Source organism: Eulemur rufifrons, chromosome 8, assembly GCF_041146395.1.
Source record: "Eulemur rufifrons isolate Redbay chromosome 8, OSU_ERuf_1, whole genome shotgun sequence".
NCBI classification, from domain to species: Eukaryota; Metazoa; Chordata; class Mammalia; order Primates; family Lemuridae; genus Eulemur; species Eulemur rufifrons.
Window position 1 is genome coordinate 100,000,318 of NC_090990.1, and position 13,036 is coordinate 100,013,353.

Below are 13,036 nucleotides of genomic sequence, written 5' to 3' on the forward strand. Positions count from 1 at the left end.
AGGGAAGCGATGGCAGAGTCAGGATTGGAGATAAAATTCTCTTGACTCCTAGGAGTCTTTTCCACTACATCATGAAACTCTTTAGGCATTTCTTTCTACCTGTTATCCTTTCTCCCTTCCTGAGTGCCAGAAGTGCCAGTCCCTGCCCTTGGGTCTCGCTATGTTGCCCAGGCTGGTCTCAAACTCCTGAACTCAAGCCATCCTCCTGCCTTGCCCTCCTAGAGTGCTAGAATTACATGCGTGAGCCACCGCACCTGGCCAAAGAGAAGGGAGCTTTGCATTTGAACTTGTAGTACAGGGGACAGAGATTAGACCCTTGTAGGGCCTATACATGGCAAGAGTAGGAAACTTGCCCCTAATCCAAATCCCTAATCTCACATTCACCCAATCAGCCACCATCTCTATTTCTTCCTATGTCTGCCAAGATTTACTGGAGAAAATTCTCCAGTTGGTAAGGAGGATGGGCAGCTCCAATGCTCAGGAACAAGTTCTGAATCTATCTCTCTCTCAATAAACTATGGTTATTTTTTTTTTTTCAGAGTATTACAGGGGTATAAACGTTTTGATTATATAAAGTGGTTTTGTACAGTTTGAGTCAAAGTTATAAGTGTGCCCATCACCCAGATAGTGTGCATTGTCCATGTTAGGTGTGAATTTACTCATCCCCTCCTCCCCCTTCCCATCTGCTTGATTTCCAATGAGTTTTATTTCCATATGTGCACATAAGTGTTGTTCAATTAGTTCCAATTTAATGGTGAGTACATGTGGTGTTTGTTTTTCCATTCTTGTGATACTTCACTTAGACGAATGGTCTCCAGTTCCATCTAGGATAATACAAGAGGTATTAGTTCACCATGGTATACATATACCACATTTCATTAATCCACTCATGTATTGATGGGCACTTGGGTTGTTTCTACATCTTTACAATTATGAATTGTGCTGCTATAAACATTCGGGTTCAGGTGTCTTTTTTATAAAATGTCTTTTTTTCCTCTGGATAAATATCCAGTAGGAGGATTGCTAGATCAAATGGTAGGTCTACATTTAGTTCTTTAAGGTATCACCATACTACTTTCCATAGAGGTTATACTAGTTTACAGTCCCACCAACAGTGTATAAATGTTCTTATCTCTCTGCATCCATGCCAGCATTTGTTGTTTTGGGACTTTTTGATAAAAGCCATTCTCATTGGAGTTAGGTAATGTCTCATTGTGGTTTTGATTTGCATTTCCCTGATTACAGACGTTGAGCATTTTCTTCATGTTTGTTGGCCATTAATCTATCTTCTTTTGAAAAGTTTCTCTCCATGTCTTTTGCTCACTTTTTAATGGGGTTGTTTGATTTTTTTCTTGCTGATTTGCTTGTGTTCTTTGTAGATTCTGGTTATCAGCCCTTTATCAGATGTGTAGCATGCAAATATTTTCTCCCATTCTGTAGGTTGTCTATTTGCTCTATTGATTGTTTCCTTGGCTGTGCAGAAGCTTTTTAATTTGATCAGGTCCCATTTATTTATTTTTGTTGTTACTGTGATTGCTTTTGGGGTCTTCATCATAAATTCTTTGCCTAGGTCAACGTCTATAAGAGTTTTTCCAACATTTTCTTCTGGAATTCTTACAGTTTTATGCCTTAGGTTTTAAGTCTGTTATCCGCTGTGAATTAATTTTTGTGAGTGGTAAGAGGTGCAGATCCTGTTTTAGTCTTCTACATGTGGCTATCCAATTTTCCCAGCACCATTTATTGAATAGGGATTCTTATCCCCAGTGTATGTTTTTGTCTGCTTTGTCAAAGATCAGATGGCAATATGAGGATGGTTTTATATCTGGGTTCTCTGTTCTGTTCCATTGGTCTATGTTCTTGTGCCAGTACCATGCTGTTTTGGTTATTATAGCCTTGTAGTATAGCTTGAAGTCTGATAAAGTGATGCCTCCCAATTTGTTCTTTTTGGTTAAGGTTGCCTTGGCTATTTGGGCTCTTTTCTGGTTCCATAAGAAGCATAGAATTATTTTTTCTAGATCTGTGAAAAATGACATTGGTATTTTAATGGGAATTGCATTGAATCTATAGATCACTTTTGGTAGTATATACATTTTGACAATGTTGATTCTGCTGATCCATGAGCATGGTATGTTTTTCCATTTGTTTACATCCTCTGTGATTTCCTTCCTCAGTGTTTCATAGTTCTCCCTGTGGAGGTCTTTCACTTCTTTGGTTAAATATATTCCTAGGTATTTTATTTTCTTTATTGCTATTGTGAAAGGTATTGAGTCTTTGATTTGATTCTCAGCTTGACTGTTATTGGCATATAGGAATGCTACTGATTTGTGTACATTGATTTTGTGATCTGAGACTTTGATGAATTTATCAATTACAGGAGTCTCCTGGCAGAATCTTAATGTTTTCTAGATATAAGGTCATATTGTCAGCAAAGAGTGATAGTTTGAGCTCTTCTGTCCCCATTTGGATATTCTTGATTTCCTTCTCTTGCCTGACTGCTCTGGGTAGGACTTCCAGCAATATGTTGAATAGAAGTGGTGACAGTGGGCAACATTTTCTGGTTCCAGTTCTAAGCAGGAAAGCTGTCAGTTTTTCCCCATTCAGTATGATTCTGGCTGTGGGTTTGTCATATATGGTTTTTATAATTTTTAGGTATGTTCCATCTATGCCTATTTTGTTAAGAGTTCTTATCATAAAAGGGTGCTGAATTTTGTCAAATGCTTTTTCTGTGTCTATTGAGAGAATCATATGGTCTCTGTTTTTGCTTCTATTTATGTGGTAAATCACATTTATAGATTTGTGTATGTTAAACCATCCTTTCATCTCTGGGATGAGAAGCCCATCTGGTCATGGTGGATTATTTTTTTTTATTTTTTTTTTTTGATGTGCTGAATTCAGTTTGCTAGGATTTTACTGAAAATTTTTACATCTGTATTAATAAGGGGTATTGGTCTATAGTTTTCTTTTTTGTTGTGTCCTTTCCTGGCTTTGGTATCAAGATGATATTGGCTTCATAGAATAAGTTGGGGAAGATTCCTTCCCTTTTGATATTATGAAGTAATTTATGCAGTATAGGTACCAGTTCTTCTTTGTAAGCCTGGTAAAATTTGGCTGTGAAACCATCTAGTCTGGGACTTTTTTTTGTTGGGAGACTTTTTTTTTTGGCTGGGGAATGACTTTTATTACTTTTATGTACAGGAGACAACAGTGTACATTTAGCCCAGTTTAGTGGCAAGTTTTTTAGCCTTTGCCTTTTCCAGCTTGGCGATGCAAGCCACAGATTTTGGACCCAGGACGTTGCCTCTCCAGTGACGACGGATCTCGTTGTATCTGTCGTTGTAGTTGGTCCTGATGGCTTCCACCAGCTTAGCCAGAGCTCCTTTGTCTTCCAAGTTAACCTGCGTGAAAGCGACGGTGGTGCAGGTCTTCCTGTGGACTAGACGCCCCAGCCTGGCCTTCCCCTTGATAATGTGGTAAGGGACCCCCATCTTCCGACACAGCACAGGCAGGAAGACAACCAGCTCGATGGGATCCACGTCATGTGCGATCACCACCAGTTGAGCCTTCTTGTTCTCCACCAAGGTGGTGACGGTGTTGACCCCTGCTTGAAGGACAGGTGGTCTCTTAGTGGGGACATCCCCTTTGCCAGAAGCTTTCTTCTCAGCCCAGGCCAACAGTCGCTGCTTCTTCTCTTGCTTCCAATGCCAAAGTTCTTTGGCATCTTCTCGAACAGGGGGTTCACTACCTTCTTGGCCTCCTGCTTCTTCACCACGGCAGGGGCCAGAGCCACCTTCTTGCCCCCGGCCTTCTTTCCCTTCGGCATGTTGGACGGCTGGAGCTGGGAGACTTTTTAATTGCTGCTTCAATTTTCTTGACATTGCTCTGTTCAGGAGTTCTATTTCTTCCTGATTGAGTCTATGAAGGTTGTGTGTTTCCAGTAATTTGTCCATTTCCTCAAGGTTTTCAAGTTTATGTGCATAGAGATTTTTAAAGTATTCACAGATGATATTTTGTATTTCTGTGGTATCAGTTGTAATATCTCCTTTTTCATTTCTGATTGAGCTTATTAGGGTCCTTTCTTTTCTGTCTCTGGTTAATCCAGCAAGAGGCCTGTTGATTTTGTTTATCTTTTTAAAGAACAAACTTTTTGTTTTATTCTTCTGTATAATTCTTTTGGAATTGATTTCATTTAGTTCTGCTCTGGCTTTAGTTATTTATTTTCTTCTGCTGGGTTTGGTTTGCTTTTCCTTTTCCAATTCCTTGAGATGATTCATTAGATTGTTGATTTGTAGTCTTTATGTCTTTTGGACATAGGCATTTAAGGCTATGAATTTTCCTCTTAGGAATGCTTTTGCAGAATCTCACAGATTTTGGTAACTTATGTCCCCTTTGTCATTTAGTTTGAAGAATATTTTGATTTCCATCTTAATTTCTTCATTGACCCAATAATTGTTCAGCAGTAGGTTGTTGAATTTCCGTGACTTTGTGTAGAGTTGAGAGTTTGTATTGGAATTGATTTCTAATTTTATTCCACTGTGGTCTGAGAAGATACATGGTATAATTTCTATTTTTTTAAATTTTTTGAGATATGTTTTGTGGCCTAGGATGTGATCAGTCTTAGAGAATATTCCATGAGCTGAAGAGAAGAATGTATATTCAGTAGGTGTGGGGTAGAATGTTCTGTAAATGTCTGTTAGGCCCACTTGTTCTAGAGTCCTGTTTAAGTCCATTGTTCCTTTGTTTATTTTCTACCTGGAGGATCTGTCCCATTCTGTCAGTGGGGTGTTGAAGTCCCCAGCTATTACAATGCTGCTGTTTATCATTTTGTTTAGATCAATTAGGATTTGCTTTATAAATCTGGGCACATCTGTGTTAGGTACATAAATGTTTAGGATTGTGATATCTTCTTGTTGAATTGTTCCCTTCACTATTATATAATGATCAATTTTGTCTTTCTTTCCTCTTGTTGATTTGAAGTCTATGTTATTTGATATGAGAATGGCTACACCTGCTTTCTTTTGGTTTCTGTTTTCATGGAATATTTTTTTCCATCCCTTCACCTTGAATCTGTACGAGTTATTGTGGGTGACATCCATTTCCTGGATTATTTGATATGAGAATGGCTACACCTGCTTTCTTTTGGTTTCCGTTTTCATGGAATATTTTTTTTCATCCCTTCACCTTGAGTCTGTATGAATTATTGTGGGTTATATGAATTTCCTGGAGACAGCAGATACATGGTTTGTATATTTTTATCCATTCAGCCAGCCTATGTCTCTTCAGTGAGGAGTTCAAGCCATTCACATTTATTGAAAGAATTGGTAAGTGGGGTGGATTTCTGTTCATCCTGTTGCATAGAACTTTATTGCTTTATTTTACCTCTTGAGAGATTGTGGTATCTGGGCTCTGAACTTAAGCTTTTGGATGGTTTTATACTGGTGAGTGTCTATTGTGCTGATCAGTGCATAATGCAGACCTGAGTACTTCCTGCAGGGCAGGTCTGGTCTTGACAAATTCTCTCAGTGTTTGCTCATCTAAGAAAAATCTTTATTTCTCCCTCATCTAAGAAACTTAGTTTTGCAGGATACAAAATTGTAGGCTGGCCATTATTCTGTTTGAGAAGACTGAGAATGGGGCTCCAGTCCTTTCTGATTTGTACGGTTTCAGTTGAGAAATCTGTAGTTAGTCTGGCAGGTTTTCCTTTGTCAGTTATCTGATGCTTTCACCTTACACCTTACACCTACACCTTTCACCTTTGTAGGAATTCCTCTTTTGTGGTAACTTTGGCCAGTCTGATAACTATATGTTGTGGTGATTGCCTCTTGGTGATGAATCTCCCAGGAGTGCAATTGTGCGTCTAGTACCTGAATGTCTAGATTTCTAGTAAGAACTGGGAAATTTTACCCCAGGATTCCCTCAAATAGGTTTTCCAGCCCTTTTGTATTTTCTTCTTCACCCTCAGGGATGAAGGTGAACATAATTCTTATGTTAGGCCTCTTTACATAATCCTATATTTCTTGTAGGCTTTGTTCGTTCCTCTTATTTCTCTATTCTTTTTCTTTAACTGTTAAATTCAAAGATGTCATCTTCTAGCTCTGAAATTCTTTCTTCTGCCTGACCTAGCCTACTCTTAAGGCTTTCCACTGTATTTGTAATTCCTTGAATGAATTTTTCATTTCCATAAGCTCCGCTTGATTTTTTAAAAATAATTTTCTTTCTTTTTCTTTCTTTCTTTTTTTTTTTTTTTTTTTTTGAGACAGAGTCTCACTTTGTTGCCTGGGCTAGAGTGCCATGACATCACCCTAGCTCACAGCAACCTCAAACTCCTGGACTCAGGCAATCCTTCTGCCTCAGCCTTGTGAGTAGCTGGGAGTACAGGCATTCACCACCATGTCTGGCTAATTTTTTCTATTTTTAGTTGCCTAGCTAATTTTTTTCTATTTTTAGTAGAGATGGGGTCTCTCTCTTGCTCAGGCTGGTCTCGAACTGCTGAGCTCAAGCAATCTTCCTGCCTTGGCCTCCCAGAATGCATGAGCCATCACGCCCAGCCATAATTTGATTCCTTTAGTGAATTTTTCATTCATTTCCTGTGTTATTTTTGTGGTTTCTTTGTGTTGGGTTTCTATTTTGTCTTGTATTTCATTGAGCTTCCTTACAATCCATATTCGAAATTCTTTATCAGTCATTTCAATATTCTCATTTTGGTTTCTTTCCATTAGCATGAAGTTATTGTTTTCTTTTGTGGGTGTCCTTTCATTCTGATCTTTCATGTATCTGGAGATCTTTCACTGATTCCTTCTCATCTGGAGCAGCTTTTGCTTCTTATTTTTGGATTTTAATAAACTATGTTTTAGAATAGTTATAGGTTTACAGAAAAATTGCAAAGGCAGTGAGAATAATACATGTCTTTTATTTTCCAAAGTAAAACTGGTAGGGCACCAAAAAAAGAAAAAAAGAAAAATTTTTAGGGTTAAACCTGACAAAAGAAGTGCAATACTAGTACACGGAAAACTACAAAGCATTGCTAAGAGAAAGAAGAACTATATAAGGGAGTGGTATAATGTGTTCATGGGTTGGAAGACTCAATAATATTCTTAAGATGTCAGTTTTCATAACTGGCCCATAGATTCAATACAATCCTAATCAAAATTCTAAAAGGCTTTATATATATATATATGTATATATATATATCTCTCTGATAAGCTGATTCGAAAATTCATGTAAGGCTGGGTTCAGTGGCTCACACCTGTAATCCTAGCACTCTGGGAGGCTGAGGCAGGAGGATTGCTTGAGCTCAGGAGTTTGAGACCAGCCTGAGCAAGAGCGAGACCCTGTCTCTACTAAAAATAGAAAAATTATCTGGGCATCGTGGCGCATGCCTGTAGTCCCAGCTACTTGGGAGGCTGAAGCAGGAGGCTGGCTTGAGCCCAGGTGTTTGAGGCTGCAATGAGCTATGATGACACCACTGCACTCTACCTAGGGTGACAGATTGAGACTCTGTCTCAAAAAAAGGAAATTGAATCCCCCTCCTCATTTACTCCCCTTTTAAAAAATTAATGTCACAATACAAATATCCAAACAATTTTATAAAGTGTCAAAAAATTTTGTAAAATGATAATAAATGGAAGTATTCATGCTGCCTGATTTCAAAACTTACTATAATGCTACAGCAGTCAAAACAGTGTGGTATTAACAAAAGGTCAGACACATAAATCAATGGAAGAGAATTAGGAGTCTTGAAATAGACCCACACATTTATAGTCAATTGATTTTTACAAAGGTGCAAAGACAATTCACTGAAGAATGAATGGTTTTTTCAACAAATGGTTCTATAACAGTTGAATATCTACATAAAAAAAAAAAGAAAGTGTGCAAAAGAGAACCTCAGTCCTTCCCCCACACCATGCACAAAAATTAACTCAAAATAAATCATAATTGTAAAAATCTAAAACTCCAAAATTTCTGGATGAAAACAAAGGAGAAAAACTTTGTGACCTTTGCTTAGGCAAAGATTTCTTAGATACATCAACAGCACAATCCATAAATGAAAAAATTGATAAGTTGAACTTCATTGAATTAAGAATTTATACTCTTTGAAAAGCTGTCAAGAGCATGAAAAGACAAACCACAGACTAAGAGAAAAATATTTGCAAATCACAAACCTTATAAAGGATTTTCATTTAGAATACTTAAAGAACTCTCAAAATTCAATAAGAAAACTACTTTATTTTTTAAATAGGCAAAAGATTTGAACAGATACTTCACCAAAGAAGATACAGGGAATAAGCACATGAGAAGATGCTCAACATTATTAGTCTTTAGGAAAATTCAAATTAAAACACAATGAAATAATACTACTTTCCTAATAGAATGTCTAAATTAAAAAGACTTACTATAGTAACTGTTGGTGAGGATGTGGGGTGACTAGAACTTTCATACACTGCTGGTGGTAATGTAAAATGATGTAAACACTTTGTAAAAGAATTTGGCAGTTTCCTATAAAGTTAAACATACACTTATTATATATCCCAGCCATTCTACTCCTAGGCATTTACTCAAATGAAAGTATATGTATGTTCACAAAAAGACTTGTACACAGGCAGGTCACAGTGGCTCATGCCTGTAATTCCACCATTCTGGGAGGCCGAGGTGGAAGGATCACTTGAGATCAGGAGTTGGAGACCAGGCTGAGCAAGAGTGAGAACCCTTGTCTCTACTAAAAATAGAAAAATTAGCTGGCATGTGCTAATTGTGGTGGCACATGCCTGTAGTCCCAGCTACTTGGGAGGCTCAGGCAGGAGGATCACTTGAGCCCAGGAATTTGAGGTTGCAGTGAGCTATAATGATGCCACTGCACTCTAGCTGGGGTGACAGAGTGAGACTTTGTCTCAAAAAAAAAAAAAAAAAAAAAAACAGATTTGTACACAAATATTCACAGCAGCTTTATTGGAAGTAGCTTAAAATTGGGAACAACTCAAATGGATAACCTAATCACCCACCAACAGGTGAATGGACAAACAAATCATGATATACTACTCAACAGTGAAAAGGAAAGAAAGCAGAAAGTAACAATGTTGTCATACACAATAAGAAGCATGGAGGAAAGAGCCCTGGTGGCTGCCAGACCACTGTTGCTGTCTCTTCCCATTGCCTCAGCGAAGCATCTGTTCCTCCTCTAGCAATGCTAGTCCAGCCACGTCCTATGTTCACCAGCCCCTAGTCCTGGCCATGGGCTCCTCTGAAACAGGATGACCTCAATGCTGTTTGCTCTAGACCAGGTTTACTGTAGGGTGCCCCCCGCCAGGCTTCCCAGGCTGTGGCTCTGAGCACCCTAGCCCTTGTGTCCTCCATGCCCCTCTACCTTGAAGCCATATACCTGAGTAGCTTTCCGTTTCAGATGTCAGGTGTTCATCTTCTCAAGGGGCAGGTGCCTCACCATACTCGTTAGATGAGCAGAGGCTCTTCTCAGGGCCACTCTTCTAAAACCAAAGGCAAGAGAAGTCTTCAGTAATTCAGACTGCTAGTTAAGTCCTCAATGGAACACTCTGCTATCCTCTACACTCTAAAACTGGGGCCTGTGCTACAACTTACATGTTTCTGATCAGCTTAATCATTCATACCTTTATCCAAAAGGCATTTACCAGCTAGGTGTGGTGGCATGCCATCTGTAATCCCAGGTACTTGGGAGGCTGAGGAGGGAAGGTTTTTTTTGTTTTTGTTTTTTTTTTTTTTTTTTTTTGGAGACAGGGTCTCACTCTGTCACCCAGGCTGGAGTGCAGTGGCACAATCATAGCTCACCATAACCTCCTGGGCTCAAGTGATCCTCCTGCCTCAGGCTCCTGAGTAGTTAGCACTATAGGCACATGCCACCATGCCCAGCTAATTTTTTAAGTTTTTGTAGAGATAGGGTCTGAGTGTGTTGCCCAGGCTGGTCTTAAACTCCTAGCCTCAAGCCATCCTCCTGCCTCAGCCTCTCAAAGTGCTGGGATTACAGGTGTGAGCCACTGCACCGAGCCTGGGAGGATCTTTTGACCCAGGAGTTGAAGACCAGCATGGATAACATAGTGAGACCCTGTCTCAAAAAAATAAAAATGGTTAAAAACAAAAGGCATTTCCCAGGCACTTGGTATGTGACAAGGACCATGCAGGCATAGGATACACAACGATGATTAAGACATAGTTCCTGGCCTGAAGGAGCTCATTCTTAGCAAGGGCAAACAAAAGCATAAATGATATTTGTAAACACAGCATTGAAAGGTGCTTTACTAAAGATTTAATAGAGAGTTCAGAAGGTACACAAAGGATGAAATGTTGAATTTTACCTGAGATAGTCACAGAGATGATTTTTTAACTGAACCTTGAAAAACCAGTAGACATTTGTTTGTCCAGGGAGGATTTTAGGTGAAGGGAACAGTTCCATCAAAGACATGGTAGCATGCAACTGCCTGCAGCACCTGGGGAAATTCAGGAATTTCAGCGTGGTTTGCACAATTGTGTGTACCCAGGAAAAGACCAAGAATGATGGGTGGGAGAGGTAAAAGTGAGGTTGTGGAGAACCTTAGGCCAGGCAAATAAGCTTGGATTTTATCCTATAGAATAAGAAGCCACTAAAAGCTTGTAATCTAAACAGTGACAGAATCAGATTTTTTTTTTAAATCCTCTGTCTCAGCCTCCTGAATAGCTAGGACTCCAGGCGTGCATCATCACACCTAGCTAATTTTTTCTATTTCTGGTAGAGATGGGGGGTCTCTCGACCTCCTGACCTCAAGTAACCCTCCCACCTTGGCCTCGCAGAGTGCTAGGATTACAGGCATGAGCCACTGTGCCCGACCAGAATCAGATTTATTTTTTAGGAGTATCCATCTGTTGACAGTGTGAAGGACCATTCAAGGGGATTGAGAATGGCAGGAGAAATATCAATTAGGAGGTTTTTGTAAACAGAGGCTAGGTTAGACAGAAAGTAGAGGAGGGTAGGAATGCTGATTTTATTTAGGAAGTAGAAGCAAGTGACTTGGAATGTAAAAGGATTATGAAAAGGGAGGAATTAAGAATGTTAATTGGCTTGGGGAATTAAGTGCATGGAGGTTACATAAATGGATAGATGGATAGATGTATGGCAGTACCATGTACAACATTAGAAAATACAGGCAGAGGCCGGGCGCAGTGGCTCACACCTGTAATCCTAGCACTCTGGGAGGCCAAAGTGGGAGGATCGTTTGAGCTCAGGAGTTTGACACCAGCCTGAGCGAGAGCGAGATCCTGTCTCTACTAAAAATAGAAAGAAAATTAGCTGGACAACTAAAAAAAACATAGAAAAAATTAGCTGGGTATGGTGGTGCATGCCTGTAGTCCCAGCTACTCGGGAGGCTGAGGCAGAGGGATCGCTTGAGCCCAGGAGTTTGAGGTTGCTGTGAGCTAGGCTGACGCCACGGCACTCTAGCCCGGGCAATAGAGTGAGACTCTGCCAAAAAAAAAAAAAAAAAAAAAAAACAACCCAGAAAATACAGGCAGAGAAGGAATTGAAATGTTTGTGAATCCTCTGGGCGTAGCGATCTAATATGCAGTTGATCACATGGTCTGGAAGGAGACCTGCTCTCTTGAAGATTGGTATTTAGGAGTTTTCAGGGGAAGGTGGTGGTGGGCAAACCCATGGAGGAAAAGGTCTAGTTAGCAGCTCTGAACCCAGTTGGTTGTTTTCACAGCAATGAACTGTTTCTCATTTCCTCCTTTCTCCTTTTTTTTTTTTAATTTCTTTTATTGATATTGTCTTGCTATGTTACCCAGACTGGTCTCTCGAACTCCTGGGCTCAAGCAATCCTCCCACCTCAGCCTTCTGAGTAGCTAGGATTACAAGCACAAGCCACCATGCCCGTAAAGAACCTAATTTTGTCCCAGTAACCACTCCTCCCCTACAGAGCCCAGATGACTTGGAAGAAGATAATTCCATCTCCAGCTGTAGAGGGGATCCTGATAATTTAAGCCAATCACAATATAACCGTCCTCTTGACAATAATTGTTTCAAGTGTCAAGGCTTAGGCTAATCAATTCATGACATTGAATTGGTCCAATTAGACTGAAATGGGGGATGTATTTTTACTGTACGAGGGCCAGAGAGGATTTCTTTCTCTTGTTGGACCTAAACACAGAAGCATGGGGCACACATGCCCCAGCTGGTGCTAGCAGTCATGTTGACACCATGAAGGAAGCCAGTCTAAGGAGCAAACATAGAGAAATTGTGCTCGCTTTGGCAGTACATTTACTAAAATTGGAACGATACAGAGAGGATTAGCATGGCCCCTGCGCAAGGATGACACACAAATTTGTGAAGTGTTCCATATTTTAAAAAACAGAGAAACTGAGCATGCACCATCTTTGGACTTCTAGTTATAGGAGATAATAGATTTTATTATTGTTTAAGCCATTTTGAGTTGAGACCAGACTATGTTTGTTAAATTGATTGCTTACTGTAGCAAGAGAGAGATACGCTGGGCAGATCCATCTCTCCAAGCAGAGCAGACTGCAAATCTTCTACCTATAGAATTTTGGGGAAGCTGGAATTCAGAGGTTGCCAGATTTTCAAAGACATAAATAGAGAGACATTATCTGTAGAAGATGGTTACACTGGCATGACTGTTGATTGGCTGGCACTCGGAGGCCCGTTTATTGGAGATAGACTGAGGGACTAACGCTGATTGGATAGTGTTCACTTAGGTGAATTGTTGATTGATTTAAGTATAACACAGATTCTGACAGCTGCTTGTTACCATGGCTACAGAATAATCAAATTAAACTTTTTATAAGTTTGTGAAAACTTTTTTGACTCTCAGGAAGAATTATCCATCTTCCTGTACAAGGCCAATCCCTCCATCTGTGTTCTTCTTTTTTTTTTTTTTTTTTTTTTTTTTTTGAGACAGAGTCTCACTCTGTTGCCCAGGCTAGGGTGAGTGCCGTGGCATCAGCCTAGCTCACAGCAACCTCAAACTCCTGAGCTTGAGCGATCCTCCTGTCTCAGCCTCCCGAGTAGCTGGGACTACAGGCA

The 13,036-nt window shown here is 39.8% G+C and overlaps 1 non-coding gene and 1 pseudogene across 1 annotated transcript; one reads left to right on the plus strand and one right to left on the minus strand.

Moving 5' to 3' along the window:
- Positions 1-3,180: 3,180 nt before the first annotated feature.
- On the minus strand, positions 3,181-3,820 carry LOC138389928 (large ribosomal subunit protein eL8 pseudogene; annotated as a pseudogene).
- Positions 3,821-12,232: 8,412 nt separating this feature from the next.
- Positions 12,233-12,339, plus strand: LOC138391010 (U6 spliceosomal RNA). Its single transcript, XR_011234654.1, has one exon. It is a non-coding gene; the product is annotated as a U6 spliceosomal RNA (small nuclear RNA).
- Positions 12,340-13,036: the final 697 nt, after the last annotated feature.